Genomic DNA, 16891 nt, shown 5'->3' on the forward strand with positions numbered 1-16891 from the left:
TCGAGCTGAGGGGGCAACCCTGAGCAGCTCCGCAGCCTCAGAGACCCTCAGCTGTCAGGGATGGCAGGCTGATGCCAGCTCAGGGGACAGCTGGCCAGGGGAGCCCGAAGCAAAAAGAAACAACATGTGACCTTGCCCTACCTCGACTCTATCGTGATCTCCTGTAGGAGCCCAGTCCGTGGGGCTGTAGCAGCGCGGCATTAGGGCCGCCCCAGGGCATTGGCAACTACTGTTGACCTGGCACAGGTGCATGCCCTCAGCAGGGGAATGCAGGAGCTGGGCCACCCGGGTGTCCACCCCGCGACACTTGGCACCTGTACCCCACCTCCCCTTCTCACTTCCCCTACTGTGCCGCCCCCAGGACTCCCAATAACACACATTCAATACAATAAAGCTGGTTTTGAATGTGGGGAAAAATATTGGGTTGAAACTAAGGAGTCTATACCAAACTAAACGCATTTTAAATAAGAATTCATAAATTATTTCAAAGTAGGTGGATCATATGCCAAAATCTGAGAAGTATCTCCCTAAGCAGAGTCTTGGCCAGTCCTAGGCAAAAAGGTGAAGAGGCAGCCAACTCAATGGGAGAAAATATTTGGAAATCATATATCAGACAAAGGTTTGATTTCCTGTATATGCAAAGAAATCATACAACTTCACAACAAAAGAACAAACAATACAATTATAAAATGACTAAATATATAAATAGTCATTTTTCTGAAGAGCAAAAACAGATGGCTCAAAAGCACACAAAAAGATGCTCATTTTCACTGGCTATACGGGAAATGCAGATCGAGACTACAATGAGATACCACCTCATACCTATAAAAATGGCTGCTATTAAACAAACAGGAAACTATAAATGTTGGAGAGAATGTGGAGAAACTGGGAAACTTATGCACTGCTGGTGGGAACATAAAATGGTACAGCCACTATGGAAGACTGGTGGTTCCTTAGGAAACTAAATAACAAGTTGCCTGATGACCCAGCAATAGCACTACTTGGTATATACCTAGAAGAGCTGAAAACGACGACATGAACAGGCATGTTCATAGCAATATTATTCATGATGATCAAAAGATGGAAACAAACCAAATGCCGATCAACAGATAAGTGGATCAACAAAATGTAGTATATACACATGATGGAATATTATGCAGCAGTGAGACTAAATGACGTCCTGAAGTACCTGACAAGATGGATGAGCCTTGAGGACATAATGCTGAGCGAAATTAGCCAGACACAAAAGGACAGACACTTTATGATTCCATTTTTATGGCCAGCATAAAGTTATATCCAGAGGCTTATAATAGAGAATATAGGTGACTTAGAGATACATAGAAGTTAGAGATGGGTGAACCGTTAGCTAATGAGGTTGAATTCCAATGTAAGGGAACAGATAGGAGTGAAGGTGGTTCACTAGTGGGTCTAGAAGTAATATTACCATATTGAAGATGAACAAGATTGAAAGGGGTTGGATAGACCTATGTGTCCCACTGATTAACACTAGAAATATGAATAAGTTCTCGTAAGAATTACTTCAAAGATATGATTCTTATATAAAGAGTGTTTAAGTCCAGGGTACAGGGAGAAAACTGCTATTGCATGCTATGAGCTATGTTCAAAAGGAAACCATCAGCACTGCCACAGCAACAGCAGAGTAAATAATGGGGTAAGGGACAAGAGTTAAGAGAAGGTGTAGATTTCCTATTTTATGAGGGTGTTTATTAGTTTTCTGTCTCCTGGGAACAATGAAACTATCTAAAATTGAGAATATTGATGGACTGTGGACTTTGGGCCCTCTACACGATGCCTGATGAATGCAGATGGCTGAACAATGCACTGATGGAGAAGTGGATTAGAGAACAATAGTGTATACTTATGAACAATGGTTGTGCTGCTACAAAAAGGAACAATGTCATGAGGCATGCAACAATGTGAATGAACATGTGGCACATTTGGTGAGACCAAATAAGCCAGAAACAGGGTCCTAGATTGTAAGCTTTTAGACATAGACACATTAAGTCTGGAGTGGTGATTATTATTTCTGGATTTTGAGAGGCTGTTTTATATATATATAACCTGATATTTGGAGATAAGAACAAAGTCAAACAGGTTGGGGTTAAAGTAATTCAGAACACAAGGGTAAGGAAGACATTGTCTATATTTTAGAACCACACATACTGTTGGGGACCAATGGAAGAAAGGTTTATTTGATCTGGAACTGAAATTTTCTGTAGTGCATAATCTAATTCAATCTATCTGAATAGTTCATTTGAACAACTGAAACACAGAGAGCACAAAATGAGAAAGAGGTCTTTTAATCCTGTATAGACTATTGTAATGCCTGGAAACATCCTAGAGTATATTAACCAGATAATCAAAAAGTATTGGCACAGTCCCCTGAGGGAGGGGAGAAAGAATATCGAACTATTAAACCTTACCATCAGGGAATCCCCTGATATTGGGCCAAATTTTAGGGACGTCCAAATCAATAGGCCATGCTCTCAATCATGAGGCTTACTCTTGTGAAGTCTGTGTAGGTAGCGTAGAAGCTTAGACTACCTATAGGCATGATTAGAGTTACTTCTGGAAGACCTCTGTTGTTGCTCAGATGTGGCCTCAGACTCTCTAAGCCAAACTCTGCAAGTGAAATCATTGCCCTCCCCCTGTGTGGGACATGACATCCTGGGACAAAAGTCTCCCTGAAGACATGGGAGAGGATTCCCAGGGATGAATCCAGACCTGGCACTGTGGGATCAACAATTTCATCCAGACCAACAGGGGAAAAGAAGTGTAATTAATAAAGTATCAGTGGCAGAGAGAGTTCAAATAGTCAAGAGGCTACTCTGGAGGTTGCTCTTATGCAAGTTTCAGGTAGGCCCTGCTACCTATCATAACCTGCCAACTCCTAACCAGGACCATTCCAGCCAGTACTAAAGAACACCTTTAAGGCAATATATAAGATCCATAAGGGTTCTGAAAGGTTTAGGAGGCAAAAGGGTGAAAAAGAAGAAAAGTAGACCAGGAAATTTAAAGTGAGCGAGTTTATTTCTGCGCTCCTGGGTAGAGCTCACCATATCCAAGATGGAGAGAGGTGAATCCACACATGAGTTTCAGTGTGGGCAGCTTTGGGGGTCAGGTAACATCCGGAAGGGGTGGTTCATTAGTTCTGGAAGTCAGGTTGGGAAGGGTAACACAGCTTCTGCAGCTCCAGCTGCAGTGCCTTTCCCCATTCCCCCGACCTAACATTCCAGCCTTTTTGTGATAATAGGGCGCCGAGATCTTTCTGGCTACTTCCTGCTGTAATGGGGTGGCGTGGGGTTATAGGCCGGAACCGTCATGGCCAAGGGAGTGGGAAGGCTGGCTGTAGGAATCTGGTGAGGAAGGCAGGTGATGATAATGAAGCAGGAGCATTTGGTTGACTGCTACCCGGGGTAGTTCCTTCATGCATCCCTGAAGGAAGTTGAGGAGGCAGGGAGCTAGGAGGAAAAAGAGACAGATTAAGATAACTGGTCCTAGTAGTGGGAGGAGCCATGTCACCAGGGGAGAAGAAAACAAGCTTAAGGCAGAGTTGGTTCCTTGTTTTCTGTGATAGAGATCGTCTCTTAGTTTGTTTACGGTTTGAATATTTTGTTCCACCAGACCCGACTTGTTGACGTAATAGCAGCATTCCTCTTGGAGGAATATACATGTTCCTCCTTTTTCGGCTGTCAGCAGGTCTAAGGCCCGTCAATTTTGAAGAGTTACCTGGGCTAGTGAGGTGAGTTGGCATTGTAGAGAGGAGAGGGATTCTGCTGTTGATTCCAGGGCTACCTGTAGTCAAGTCTCAAAGTTTTGAGAGGTCAAAATATTGTGTCCCAGCACCCCTCCTGCTGTGGCTGAGGCTGCGACTGAAGCGGTTAGGCTGATGCCTACTAGGATAGGAAGAAAGGCAGCCCTTTTTGAGTGAGGAGAGGGCAGTAGCCAGGTTAGTTTGGACTCCCCATAGAGGGTCAATTGAGAAACAATAGTTACCAGGAAGCATGATCCCGGGGCAGTGGAGTTAAGGTACTTGGTAAGAGTTCCATTACACCAGAAATATTGTCCTTTGGGGGCATGGGTGGTGTTATGGATAGTGACATTAGTCTGGCACTTGCTATGATGTTTTGTTTGATCTATGGTTATATGTGTGAGGTAGCAGGTTTTCAGGAGGTAGGGAAGGTTATCAGGCTCTGGTTCCCATAGGGGGATATTTTTTAGAGTGGTATGGCAGGAATCAGGGCTATGATTGTGTATTTGAGTGAGATTTATAGGGACAGCTGCCAATAGTGGCCTATTTAATGATGCACAGAGGAAACAGCGGGATAATTTAGGGAGTATTTGCATTTGGTTGAGGAATTGCAAGGTTTGTTGGAGGATTTGGGGCCATATATGAGGGGTTGTGGAGGCAGAGCTTTGGTCAAGTTGGCTGGAGAGGCTTTGCTCAGCCTGCGAAATGTCCGTGGCTACCCGGGTAAAAGTAGTATTAATGAGGACATATTCGCGGTGTATTTCAATGGTGCTTACAGGGTATTGGAACCAGCCACTATAGTATAGCTTGCCTTGGATTCCTGCTACCCATCTTGTGTCCCAGGGATCTGCAATATTTATGTAAAATTGCTGGGAGCTAATGTAGAAGGTACCTTTATGAGCTGCCTCCACATAATCATGTATTCTGCATGACCAATAGGGGCATCCCCCATATATATTGTCATAGTTGTTTTGGTTACAATAGCTTTCAGTTTGGGCATATGGAAAGCAGGCATATGGCCTCAGGCCCTTTTCAACTGATTTAGGATTTATGGGGATGGTTATAGGCTGACTACAACCTGTTAGGGGGCAGTCTCCTGTGCCAATCATATGAGTAGTCAATCTATCATTTTGGCTAAAGGTTTCCCTGATTTTGAACTTCCATACATAGGATGCACCCTCAATGGGGGTTAGGAGAATGAGTAGTACAAGTGAGGTGGACCCAAGTGGGCCCCAGGGGGTGACAAGTGTAGCGGTCCTCATCTCGTTTGTATAGTTTGACCCGTGATAGGTGATGCTAAGAGGAGCCACCCAATAATTTTACCGCCATAGGAGTGGTGAGAATCACTATGTGTGGACCAGTCCACCGTGGTTGGAGTGGTCCCGGCTGAAGCTGTTTAAGGATTACTTCGTCTCCTGGCTGGAGACCATGGGGAGGATCAGCAGGATCAGTTTCTCCGGGCTGTGGCAGGAATCAATCGGCGTGTTCCCACAGCAGATGCCTGATTAGGGAACGATATGGTAAGTAAGAGCCCAAAGGAGGAGGCTGCACTGGCAGGTGGTGATTAAGTAGGAACAGACGGCCATACATGAGCTCAAAAGGACTTAATAAAGTAGGTGTCAGTGGGGCAGCATGTAGTCGGGTAAGGGCTAGAGGAAGGAGGTCGACCCAGGATTGTCGTAGTTCGATGGCTAACTTGGTCAGTTGTGTCTTGATAAGACCGTTAGCTCATTCTACTTTACCAGAGGATTGGGGTCGGTAAGGAATATGTAGTTTCCATTCTACTCCCAAGGCCGATGAGGTTTGCTGGACCACCTGAGAAATAAAAGCTGGGCCATTATCGGATTGGATGGAGGTAGGTAGTCCGAAGCGGGAAATGACCTGCTTCAGGAGGACGTCAGCCACCACGTCAGCAGTTTCCCGTGTAGTAGGGAAAGCTTCTATCCAGCCTGTTAAGGTGTCAATTATAGTTAGCAGGTAATGCAATTTTTTGTGGGTGGGCATGTGTGTAAAGTCGATTTGCCAGGCCTGACCTGGAAGGTGGCCCCTCAGTTGATGAGTTGGGAAAGTGGGGTGCAACCCTCCTTGTGAGCTTGTTACCTGGCAAGTAGGGCAGGAGGAGCAGACTGACGTTATGAGGTGAGTTAGAGATGGGTGATGAAATAAGGGCTGGAGGAACCTTGTGAGGGCCCTGGGTCTGATATGGAGTGACGAATGTACCTGAGAAAGAATATCAGGGGCCTGTTTGGTTGGGAGCGCCACCTTGTTATTGAGGAAAATCCAGCCTTCCAGTGTAGTTGAGCCTCCCTGTGCAAGGAGGTTTTCACGTTCCCTGGAAGAGTAAGCAGGTTGGAGGGAAGGAAGAGTAAAGAAAAGAACCGGTGCTGGAGGGTTTAAAGGAGAGGGCTCTTTAGTCAGCTCTCGTGCAACAGCATCGGCCCAGTTATTTCCGTGGGTGATGTCGGAGTTGTCTGTTTGGTGCCCTTTGCAATGGATGATGACCACCTGTGAGGGCAATGGAAGTGCTTGGAGCAGGTGTTGAATGAGCTTAGCATTAATAACAGGTGAGCCTTTTGTGGTAAGGAATCCTCACTCCTTCCAGATGGCTGAGTGACAGTGGGCTACCAGAAAAGCATATTTGGAGTCCGTGTATAAATTAACGGATTTATTTTCAGCTAGGTGTAAGGCCCTAGTGAGAGCAATCAGTTCAGCCTTTTGAGAGGTGGTTCCCTCTGGGAGCCGTGCAGCCTCAAGTATTTTGGTGGATGAAACTATAGCATATGAAGCCCTGCACTTTCCCTGTTGGTCTATTACTGAGCCACCATCAACAAAGAGGGTAAGGTCTGCCTGCAACAGTGGCGTGTCCGAGAGGCCCTGGCGCGGGTAGGCAAGCTCCTCCATGATTTCAGTGCAAAGATGTGTGGGCTGCGGAGAGAAGTTTGATAAGGGACCCTGAGGGAGAAGAGTTGCAGGGTTGAGCCTAGGCGAGACAGAGAGGTTGATATCCGGGTTTTCTAGGAAGAGTTAAATGAAACTCCTGGAGACGAGAAGGAGTGAGCAGAGAGAGGGACTTATGAGACAAGAGGTCTTGTAGACGATGTGTCGACAGGACTTGGAGAGGCCTACCCAAAGTAAGTTTAAGAGCTTCACGCGTTAGGGTAGCAGCTGCAGCCAGTGCTCGGAGACAGGGAAGCCATCCACAGGTGGTGGGGTCCATCTGTTTAGAGACATAGGCTACTGGATTATAAGTTGGTCCCAGAGGTTGGGTTAAGACTCCCACCGCTATTCCTTGCTTTTCATCTGTGAATAGGAAGAAGGGTTTGTTAGGATTTGGAAGAGCGAGAGGAGGTGATTGAAGTAAGGCATTATGGAGGACCGAGAAATCTTTGGATATAGTGGAGGGGTCGTCTGGTGGTCCTGTGGGCATCGCCTTGGCTGCTTCATAGAGAGGCTTTGCTAGGAGAGAAAAATTAGGGACCCAATGCCGGAAGAACCCCAGAAAACCTAGAAAGAACAAAATTTGTTCAGCATTTTCTGGAGGTTGGAGTTCACGGAGTGCTTGTTGTCTGTCTACTGTGAGATGCCGGGAGGTAGGAGTGAGGTGGAGACCCAGATAAGTGACGGTGGAGGAAGAAAGTTGAGCTTTGGCTGGTGAAGCTCGATATCCTTTATCAGCTAAAAAATTTAGTAGGGTGGCTGTAGCCTCTGCAGAAGCCTTTTCAGAAGGGCTGCAAATTAATAAGTCATCTACATATTGGAGAACAATACTGGGAGTTAGATTGCCCTCTATTAGGTCCCTGGCTAGGGCTTGGCCAAAGATATGGGGGCTATCATGAAACCCCTGAGATAATACTGTCCATGTAAGTTGCTGGGCAGCCGAAGAGTCTGGATCTTCCCAGGTAAAAGCAAATAAATTGTAACAGGCAGGGTCTAGGGGGATGGTAAAAAAGGCATCTTTGAGGTCCAGAACTGAATAATGAGTAGTGTGAGGAGGTATGTGTGAGAGAAGAGTATATGGATTGGGAACCACTGGGTGGATGGGGATGACAGCCTCATTAATTAGGCTGAGGTCTTGGACTAAACGGTAAGAACCATCAGGTTTCCTGACAGGTAAAATAGGGGTGTTACATGGTGAGTTAGTGAGTATGAGGAGTCCTTTTCCCTTGAGCTGGTTAATGATGGGCTGTAGCCCTTTCCGATGGGTTATGGAGATAGGAAATTGTGGCCTAGGTGGGAATGAGGATGGATCTTTTAATTGTATGAGAACTGGTTTATGATGGGAAGCTATAAGAGGGGTAGAGGTATTCCACACTTCTGGGTTTACTAGGTGAGGTGGTAGGGGAGGAGTGGGAAGGGTGGAACCCTGAGTGGAGGCGGAGGCCACACATAAGGGTAATAGTAAATTTGCTTGAGGATTTTTTATCCAGTGTAGTGAGGCTCCTAATTTTGCAAGAAGATCTCGCCCCATTAGTGGGCTAGGGCAAGAAGGCATTACTAAGAAAGAGTGTGTAATGGGGTACCCTTCTATTAAACATGTAAGCAGCCCAGTAGTTAAGGGGCACGAAGGACGGCCATCTATGCCCATAACCGTGACCTGGGAAGGAAGGAGTTGACCTGAGTAAGAGGGGAGGACAGAAAACGTAGCCCCTGTGTCCACTAAAAAGGAGGTGGACTTACCCACTACCTTGATTGTTACCCTGGGCTCAACGAGGGTGATTGGGGTCGCTGAGGCTGGGCGTCATCAGTCATCGGTGGCCAGGCCCAGGACTGCCAGTGGTGGGTTAGGGGTTGGAAGGACGGCCCCTCCTGTGGCACCGAGGGGCAGTCACTTTTCCAATGTCCCTTTGTACCACAGAGAGGGCATGGTCCCTTGGGCAGTTGAGGATTGGGGCACTGGTGGGACCAGTGTCCATTAAGGCCACATTTGAAGCACTTTCCTGGTGGTGGATTAGTCATAGCCGGCTTCTTCTCCATTGAAGTGGGCCACAGAGCCGCAATCAGGGATTGGGTTTGTAAATTCGCCTTTCGGCGGTCCCAGGATTCCTCTTCTTCCCTCTCCAGTTCATCATGAGTATTAAAAATTTTAAAGGCCGTGTTTACCAGGTCACGGATAGGGGCCTGAGGGCCTTCTTCAATTTTTCTAAGTTTACGTCTTATATCTGGAGCTGATTGGGATATAAAGTGTGTGGCTAAAACAGTTTTACCAGCCTCCGAGTCGGGGTCTAGGCGGGTATATTGGGAGAGGGCTTCTGTGAGCCGGTGTAGAAAAGTGGCCAGGTTTTCATCAGGACCCTGGATAATTTCCCTTAGCTTATGGAAGTTTACTACTTTATGTGAAGCTTTCTGTATGCCGGCTATGAGGCATGTAAGCCTTTTGTCCCATCTAGTCCGCCCATTCCTCCCCGCTGGAGTGTCAACCTGATATTCCCACCCTGGCTCCTGGTCTGGCACAGCCTCGGCCCCTACTGGCATGGTGTGGTCGGTTATATGCACCTGGTTAGCATGGGCCCTGGCTGCATTGAAAATGCGGTCCATTTCATCTGTAATGAGGGAAGAAGAGCAGATTACGTGAATGTCATGCCAAGTGAGGTCATAAGCGTTAGCTAGATACTGGAACTCTTTAGTATAGGTAGTTGGATCGTTGGAGAAGGAGCCCAACCGTTTTTCAATGTGTGAAAGATCGGCCAGAGAGAAGGGAGTGTGTACCCGAATTAATCCTTCAGGTCCTGCAACCTCTCAGAGGGGACAGAGTAAAGTACTTTTTGAGCGGGTATGGGAGCTTACGGGTGAGGGTAGAGAGGAACTAGCTGGTGGCCAAAGAGCCGAAGCAGGGGGTGGGGGGCACGCCGGTAATGGGAGAGCCTTTGGAGTACAAAGAGGAAGGGAAGGATAGGATAGTGGTTGGAATGCTGCTGGAGCAGGGGTAGGAAGGGGGGGGTAAGATGGTGGCTGGAGCGCCCCTGGTGGAGGAGGAAGACAAAGACAAGATGGCAGCGGGAGTGCCGCTGGTGCGGAAGGGGAGAGAGGAGGGCAAGATGGCGGCTGGGACGTCACCAGAACAGAAGGAGGAAGAGAAGAAGATGGCGACTGAGATGTCGCCAAAGAAGAAGGGGGGAGGGAAAGGCAAGATGGCGACTGGAGCACTGCTGGAGGGAGGGGAGGGTAGAGTGAGGGAGAGGAGGTTAGTTTCACAAGATGCGGTGGTGGCCCTGGTCTTTTAAAGGAAGATGAAACAAGGGGGTCAGAAAAGGAGGAAGTTTCTTCAGAGGGAAGTGGGGATTTGGGAGTTTCCTTGGCTAGAAGAACCTGAGCTGTAGAGCAGGAGGTACAAAGGGAAGGGCGGGAGTGCAGAAGGAAAAAAGCCTGGACATAAGGAATTTCAGCCCATTTGTTGTTCCTCTGGCAAAAGTTGTGGAGGTTTGTTAGGATATTAAAATCGAAAGTCCCATCCTCAGGCCAATGAGAATCATTATCCAACTGATATTGGGGCCAAGCCTTTTTACAAAAGTAAGTGAGGCATTTTGGCCGGATGTCTGGGAGTAAATCCAGTGTGGATAGGTTAGTCAGGAGACAACCCAGAGGAGTATAAGGTTTGGTTTTTGAGGATTTATTGCCCATACTGATGGGTCTCAAAAGAGAAAGGATTGGCCCAGGGGGTGTTGGCGTCCCAACGCCCTGAGAGAGTCCTCGGGACTCTTATGAGCAGGGGCTCGTCTCCCCAGGGAACGTCTCACCCTGGTTTGAGGCCCTTTCAGGTCCTGGACCTGAATTTGGGAGGGAAACGAGAAGCGGGGCATCCCCACAGCTTTTCGAGTCCCAGAAAAAGGGTGTGAGGCTTTCAAGCATCCCCGTTCACCTCAGCCCTCGGAAGAGAACCTGACGTGAATTCACAATTTTCAGAGAGTAATTAATGGACAGGCTCTCTCGAAACTGTGAGACCCAGCAGCAGGACTAGGAGGGAAGGGACTTACCCAATCCGTGGTGGATGCAGTGGTGGGCCAAAGGATCCCTTGTCACTGGCTATGTGGAGGAAGGAGGAGAGAGGAAGCTGGGGCACCCTTGGCCAGGCAAGCGGCACCCGTGCTCCTCTCCCAGGTTTCGGCACCAGATGAAAGGTTTAGGAGGCAAAAGGGTGAAAAAGAAGAAAAGTAGACCAGGAAATTTAAAGTGAGTGAGTTTATTTCTGCGCTCCCAGGTAGAGCTCACCGCATCCAAGATGGAGAGAGGTGCATCCACACGTGGGCTTTCAGTGCGGGCAGCTTTTAAGGATGGGGGTCAGGTAACATCTGGAAGGGGCGGTTCATTAGTTCCGGAAGTCAGGTTGGGAAGGGTGACACAGCCTCTGCAGCTCCAGCTGCAGTGCCTTTCTCCATTCCCCCGACCTAACAGTTTCCAGGCACTAAAGTAACTTTCTAGAAACCTTTAACCTCTAGAGGATCTCTGGTCCAGATAAGTCCTGAAACCTACCCAGCCTCTCCCTACCCCATATTAGTGGCAGACCCTTCCAAAATCAAAAATTAAGAATTGCCATAGCCCAAACCACCCCAAACAGAGGTATAGAAAGATCCAAGGTGATGGTGAAATTATACATAGAAGATAGGGCTTAACAATAAATCGATATCTCTTAGTCTCCAGTATTTTAGAGCAGCTAGAAGTAAAAACCTAAAACTGTGAAATTGTAACCCATGTCAAAGTCTGAAATATGTTCTACAACAAATTGTGGTATTGTACTTTGAAATTTATTGCTTTTTTGTATATATGTTATTGTTCACAAAAAAGAAGGAAAAAAAAAGTCGATTTTGATGATAAAAAGTATTTAAGCCCTCTAGCCTCTGATATTCTTGAGCAGCTAGAAGGAAAACACGAGAGGATCATATGATAGTTCATGGCAAACTCTGGGATCTATCCTGTAACCACTTGTATTAGTTAGGGTTCTCTAGAGAAACAGAATCAACAGGAAATATGCATAAATATGAAATTTATAAAAGTGTCTCACATAACATTTGAATGTAGAGTCCTAAATCCATAGGGCAGGCTGTGAAGCTGATGACTCCGAGGGAGGATGAACTCCACAGAAGAGGCTTGCCAGTCGAAGCAGGAAGGAAAGAGAGGTTGTCTCTTCTGAATCCTCCTTAAGAGCCTTCCATTGATTAAACATCACTCATTGCAGAAGACATGTCTCTTGGCTGATTACAAATGGAATCAGCTGTAGATGCAGCCAACATGCTCATGATTTAATTCTGTGAAATGTCCTCATAGCAACAGACAATCCAGCATTTGCCCAACCAACAAACAGGTACCACCACTTGGCCAAGCTGACACATCAACCTGATCATGACACCACTTGTTGAAGAGTGCTTTGTAAACTATTTCTTTTTAATCCTTGCTTTGTATATATGTTATACTATACAATAAAAAAAAGTTTAAAAAAAAAGGAATTATAAAATGCCTGCCTCTCGACTACTTCTTTGGCATCTGAGAAAGCCATAATTCATCATAAATGCCTTAGTTATAGAAAGGATATGAAAGAAAAAGTCTGATAGCTAGACAAAAAAACAAAAAAGAATATAAAATTATTTGGCTACTTAAATGATAATGCACATATCTTCTACTCAAAATCAGCTAGTTGTCTGGAGGAAATCAATTTTTAAAAAAGAATTCTTGGTAAAATGTTAATAAAAGACAAAATACCCTACATTTTCAACCTTATCTCCTATTTTGTATTTTACGCTTCAGCCATATCGACCACTCCTCCTTCCCTGAACGTGTCCTGCTTCCTAGTAATTCTGTTATACATCCATATGTCTATAGACTTAATCCCTCTCATTCCTTAGGATCCAGATGTTGTCTCCTCTTTGAAGTTTTCATTTCTCCCACAGAAGAAAATTAGCAACTCCTTTTGCATTTTCATAGCATTGTATGGAGACCTTCTTTATGACATGTAGTCACAATCATCTGATGAGTTCACCTGCAAATTGGCTACCACCTCCTCAAGGAGAAGATCCATATCATAGGCATGTTATTTATTTTTTTTTCATTTCCAAGGGCTAAAAGTGAGGCTGGCATAAAGTACAATAATAATAATTACTATAGCAAACATTTACTGTTATATTATTGTATGTGTTGCACAGTTGTAAGCACTTTATATGCACTATGTCATTTAATCCTAACAACAAAGATTCAAATTGGACTATATTTCTTTTAAGATGGAAAACTGCAGTACAAAGTACGCTGGGCTACAACTCTGTATGACTACCTAGTGAATGGCTCTCCCTGGATTTGGTAGTGTACAACCAGTGCAGTTATCAATTGCCCTCTTGGTCAAAGCTTTTATAATTAAATGTACATGTTCCCCTTAATATTATGCCTTTCTCAGATGTATTTGCAGTTTCAAAGAATATTTCTAGAGACAATGATGCCTTAAACTAAAGAGAATATGTTAGAGTCAGAGAACCATCTGCTCAATGCCCTTCAAAACTTATTACCTAGCTAACCACAATATTCTGTCTGACAGAAAATTATCACTAACATTGCTCTGTTGACCATATGGCCTGATGAGAATGACAGAAGTAAGGGAGAGACTAGGACAACAGGACAAAAGTTTGAAGTCAAGTAAAAGATGATTCAGAAGACTTAAAAATACCATCACTATTCTGTTGTTCTATAGAAGTTCATTTATTCATTATTATACTTCCTTAAGCTTTCCATTCACAAAAATAATTGAAAATACTTTTTTCTTTATTGTCAAGAAAAGTAGTGTTTATGGGTCATGCATAGCTCTGTGAAAACACAATAAATCTTTGTTTTTCTTTTCCAAAAGTATAGCATATTAGTATTTTGCAAATAATAGTCAACCAATAAAAGCATGTATTATCATGAATTCATGTCAGTTATCTGAATTAATATTTTCAGAATCAAAAGTATATTAGAATGGGTGGGCAATGGTGGTGAGGTGGGAGAGTTCTCACCTGCCATGCCGGAGACCTGGGTTCGATTCCCGGTGTCTGCCCATGCTAAAAAAAAATAGGATATTAGAATAATCTGGAAAGTTAATTCTGAATTTCCTTTTTTTTTTTTTTAAGGATCTGAGGGGAATATGTGTGTTGTGTTTTCTATGTGCAAATTCCCTTACTGTCATGTCCAAATCTTACAGTAAATGATGAGCGGAGGCCACTATAACAATAAGAGGTTTGGGTGAAAAGGCAGGAAATAGGCCATGAAGAATTAATAATTTGAAGTGAATCAATATGAATTAGGGATGGATTTACTGAATAAAGTTCAATATTAATCTCATATCCAAGGTCATATTTTAGCTTCACTGCTAATGAACATGGAACACAGTTCATGAACAGTTATCAACATTTAGTGTTATTAACCATCGATCATAATCACAAATCACAATGGATTATGTTTTGAGCATATAAGCAGTTTATTAAACAGACACGCCTTTTCTGAGACTGCATATACAGGTCTCTAAGCAGGGCATCATTTCTAATTCTGAGAGTGCATATAGCACATACATTCTCTAAGCAGGGCATCATTTCTAACATAGTTTCAGAAAATAGAAAAATCCTAAACTTAGGGAGACCCCTACAAGTACAGTAAAAAAAGAAAGGGGGATTAAGTGGATAGACACTATTACTATCCTGTTTAGTCAGGAAAATCAACTTTTTTTCTCCTGAAACTATTTTTGAAAGCTAAGAGCATCCTTCATTATGATAAGCACAAATAAGACAAGAATAGCTTAAAAACCAAAAATATATAGAAATATAGATTTCTTTAAAATTGTATCTCTGAACTAAAATCAAGTTTTGTCTTAAGCATGGCCTATAATTCTTCAGTAATAGTCAGAAGACTTTTTGTAGGAATAGCATTATTCCTGTTTGTAAGAATAGCATTACTGAGCATCTACCGAGCAAGAACAATTATATTTATATATTCCTCCCTTTGATAAGGTTTTTCCTTCAGTTAAAAGGGAAATATTCCTGAAAGAATAAACATATTCCACATTAACAGATATTTCTGCTTTAACATAAATGGTTTTAGCAAATCCTTTTTTCAAGGATAGGTTTTTCACTAGTATAAAGTGGATGGGAATTTAAAGATACCAGTGGACGGTGGTGGTGGCATATGGCCTAATCAATTTTGTCCATGGATCAACAGAGCCAGAGCTCTTTTGATCTCATTACATTAATTCCTATTCCCTGAAGTGGGAATTAGAAGAGTGGTCACCCTATTTTCTTTTGTTTTCTGATGCTTTAATTTCTCTCCTACCTCCGCATAGGTTTTGCTCAGAAGGGATACCTCTCCAAGCCCCTCATCCATTTCCTACAGTCATTATAAATACATTCCCCTTAAATTGCAGGGAAAGGATGTTGATGTCTTCAATACCACCTAAAGACATAATTCTAGTGTGTTTCCAAAGCCATAAAAGCTCACAAAGCCCTACAATTAACAAAAAAGATCATTAGAAAACAAATTTCATAATTCTACCTTTTTCTGATTTAGACATTAATCATTAATGTATATCCAGACACAAAATCAATGAGCATCAATAAAGGTCCACAGAAGACCCACCAAACTAAGCGAGGGGACATAGCAGATTCCATACAGAGATACACGAAGATAAATAACATATATTTTTTAAAGTTAAGGGTCAGATTCTGTTAATCCAATCTTCCAAAATAAGACTGAATCCTCTTCATCACAGCAATCTCTGAATAGCATGCAGGCAGATAAACTTGGATATTAAGAATTTCTCTATTGCATTACCCTAACTGCCTCTTAACTCTGCTCATTTCCAGTCTTGTCCCTGTTAAAAGGCATCTCCCACACAGCTGCTGGATTGTTTTCTAATATAAAACTTACCAGAATATTTTCCTGGTTAAAATCTTATATGGCAGAGTTTGGACCTAGCCACTGTGCCCTGCCAACACCTGCTTGATATGTAGTCCCAGTTCCTGTACATTTCAAGTCTAAAATGGCAACTCTCAAGGATCAGCTGATTCAGAATCTTCTTAAAGAAGAACAGATCCCTCAGAATAAGATTACAGTTGTTAGGGTTGGTGCTGTTGGTATGGCTTGTACCATCAGTATCTTAATGAAGGAACTGGCAGATGAACTTGTGCTTGTTGACATCTTAGAAGACAAATTGAAAGGAGAGATGATGGATTTCCAACATGGTAGTCTTTCCCTTATAACACCAAAAATTGTCTCTGACAGACTACAAACTCCAAACTGGTTATCATCACAGCTGGAGCATGTCAGTAAGAGGGAGAAAGCCGTCTTAATTTAGTACAGTGTAATGTGAACATCTTTAAATTCATCATTCCTAATGTTGTAAAATACAGCCCAACTGCAAGTTGCTCATTGTTTCCAATGCAGTGGATATCTTGACCTATGTGGCTTGGAAAATAAGTGGCTTTCCAAAATAATGGGTTATTGGAAGTGGTTTTACAATCTGGATTCAGCCTGTTTCTGCTCCTAATGGGAGAGAGGCTGGGAATTCACCCATTAAGCTGTCATACCTGGGTCCTGGGGGAGCATGGAGACTCTAGTGTGCCTGTATGGAGTGGCGTGAATATTACTGGGGTCTCCTTGAAAAATTTACATCCTGATTCAGGCACTGATGCTGATAAGGAACAGTGGAAAGAGGTTAACAAACCAGTGGTATAGAGTGCTTATGAGGTGATCAAACTGAAAGTTTGCAGTCCCTTCTTGGGCCACTGGGCTGTCTACGGCATATTTGACAGAAAGTATAATAAAGAATCTTAGGTGGGTACATCTGATTTTCACAATGATTAAGGGTCTCTTGGGAATAAAAGATGTCTTCCTTAGTGTTCCTTGCATCTTGGGACAGAATGGAATCTCAGACATTGTCAAGGTAATTCTGACTCCTGAAGAAGAGGCCTGTTTGAAGAAGAGTGCAGACACACTTTGCGGGATCCAAAAAGAGCTGCAATTTTAAAGTCTTGTAATGTTGTACTACTTCACTGTCTAGGTCACAACAGGATTTTAGTTGGGGGTTGTGTATGTTGTCCTTTTTATCTGATTTGTGATTAAAGCAGTGCTATTAAGATGACTTGAGGAAAACAGCAATTTCTTAAAGTTAGAATTAAG

At 43.7% G+C, this 16891-nt stretch overlaps 1 pseudogene; it reads left to right on the forward strand.

Moving 5' to 3' along the window:
- The first annotated feature begins 15752 nt into the window (after positions 1 to 15752).
- On the forward strand, positions 15753 to 16447 carry LOC143682672 (L-lactate dehydrogenase A chain pseudogene; annotated as a pseudogene).
- The last annotated feature ends 444 nt before the right edge of the window (positions 16448 to 16891 follow it).

Source organism: Tamandua tetradactyla, chromosome 5 (genome assembly GCF_023851605.1).
Source record: "Tamandua tetradactyla isolate mTamTet1 chromosome 5, mTamTet1.pri, whole genome shotgun sequence".
NCBI lineage: Eukaryota > Metazoa > Chordata > Mammalia > Pilosa > Myrmecophagidae > Tamandua > Tamandua tetradactyla.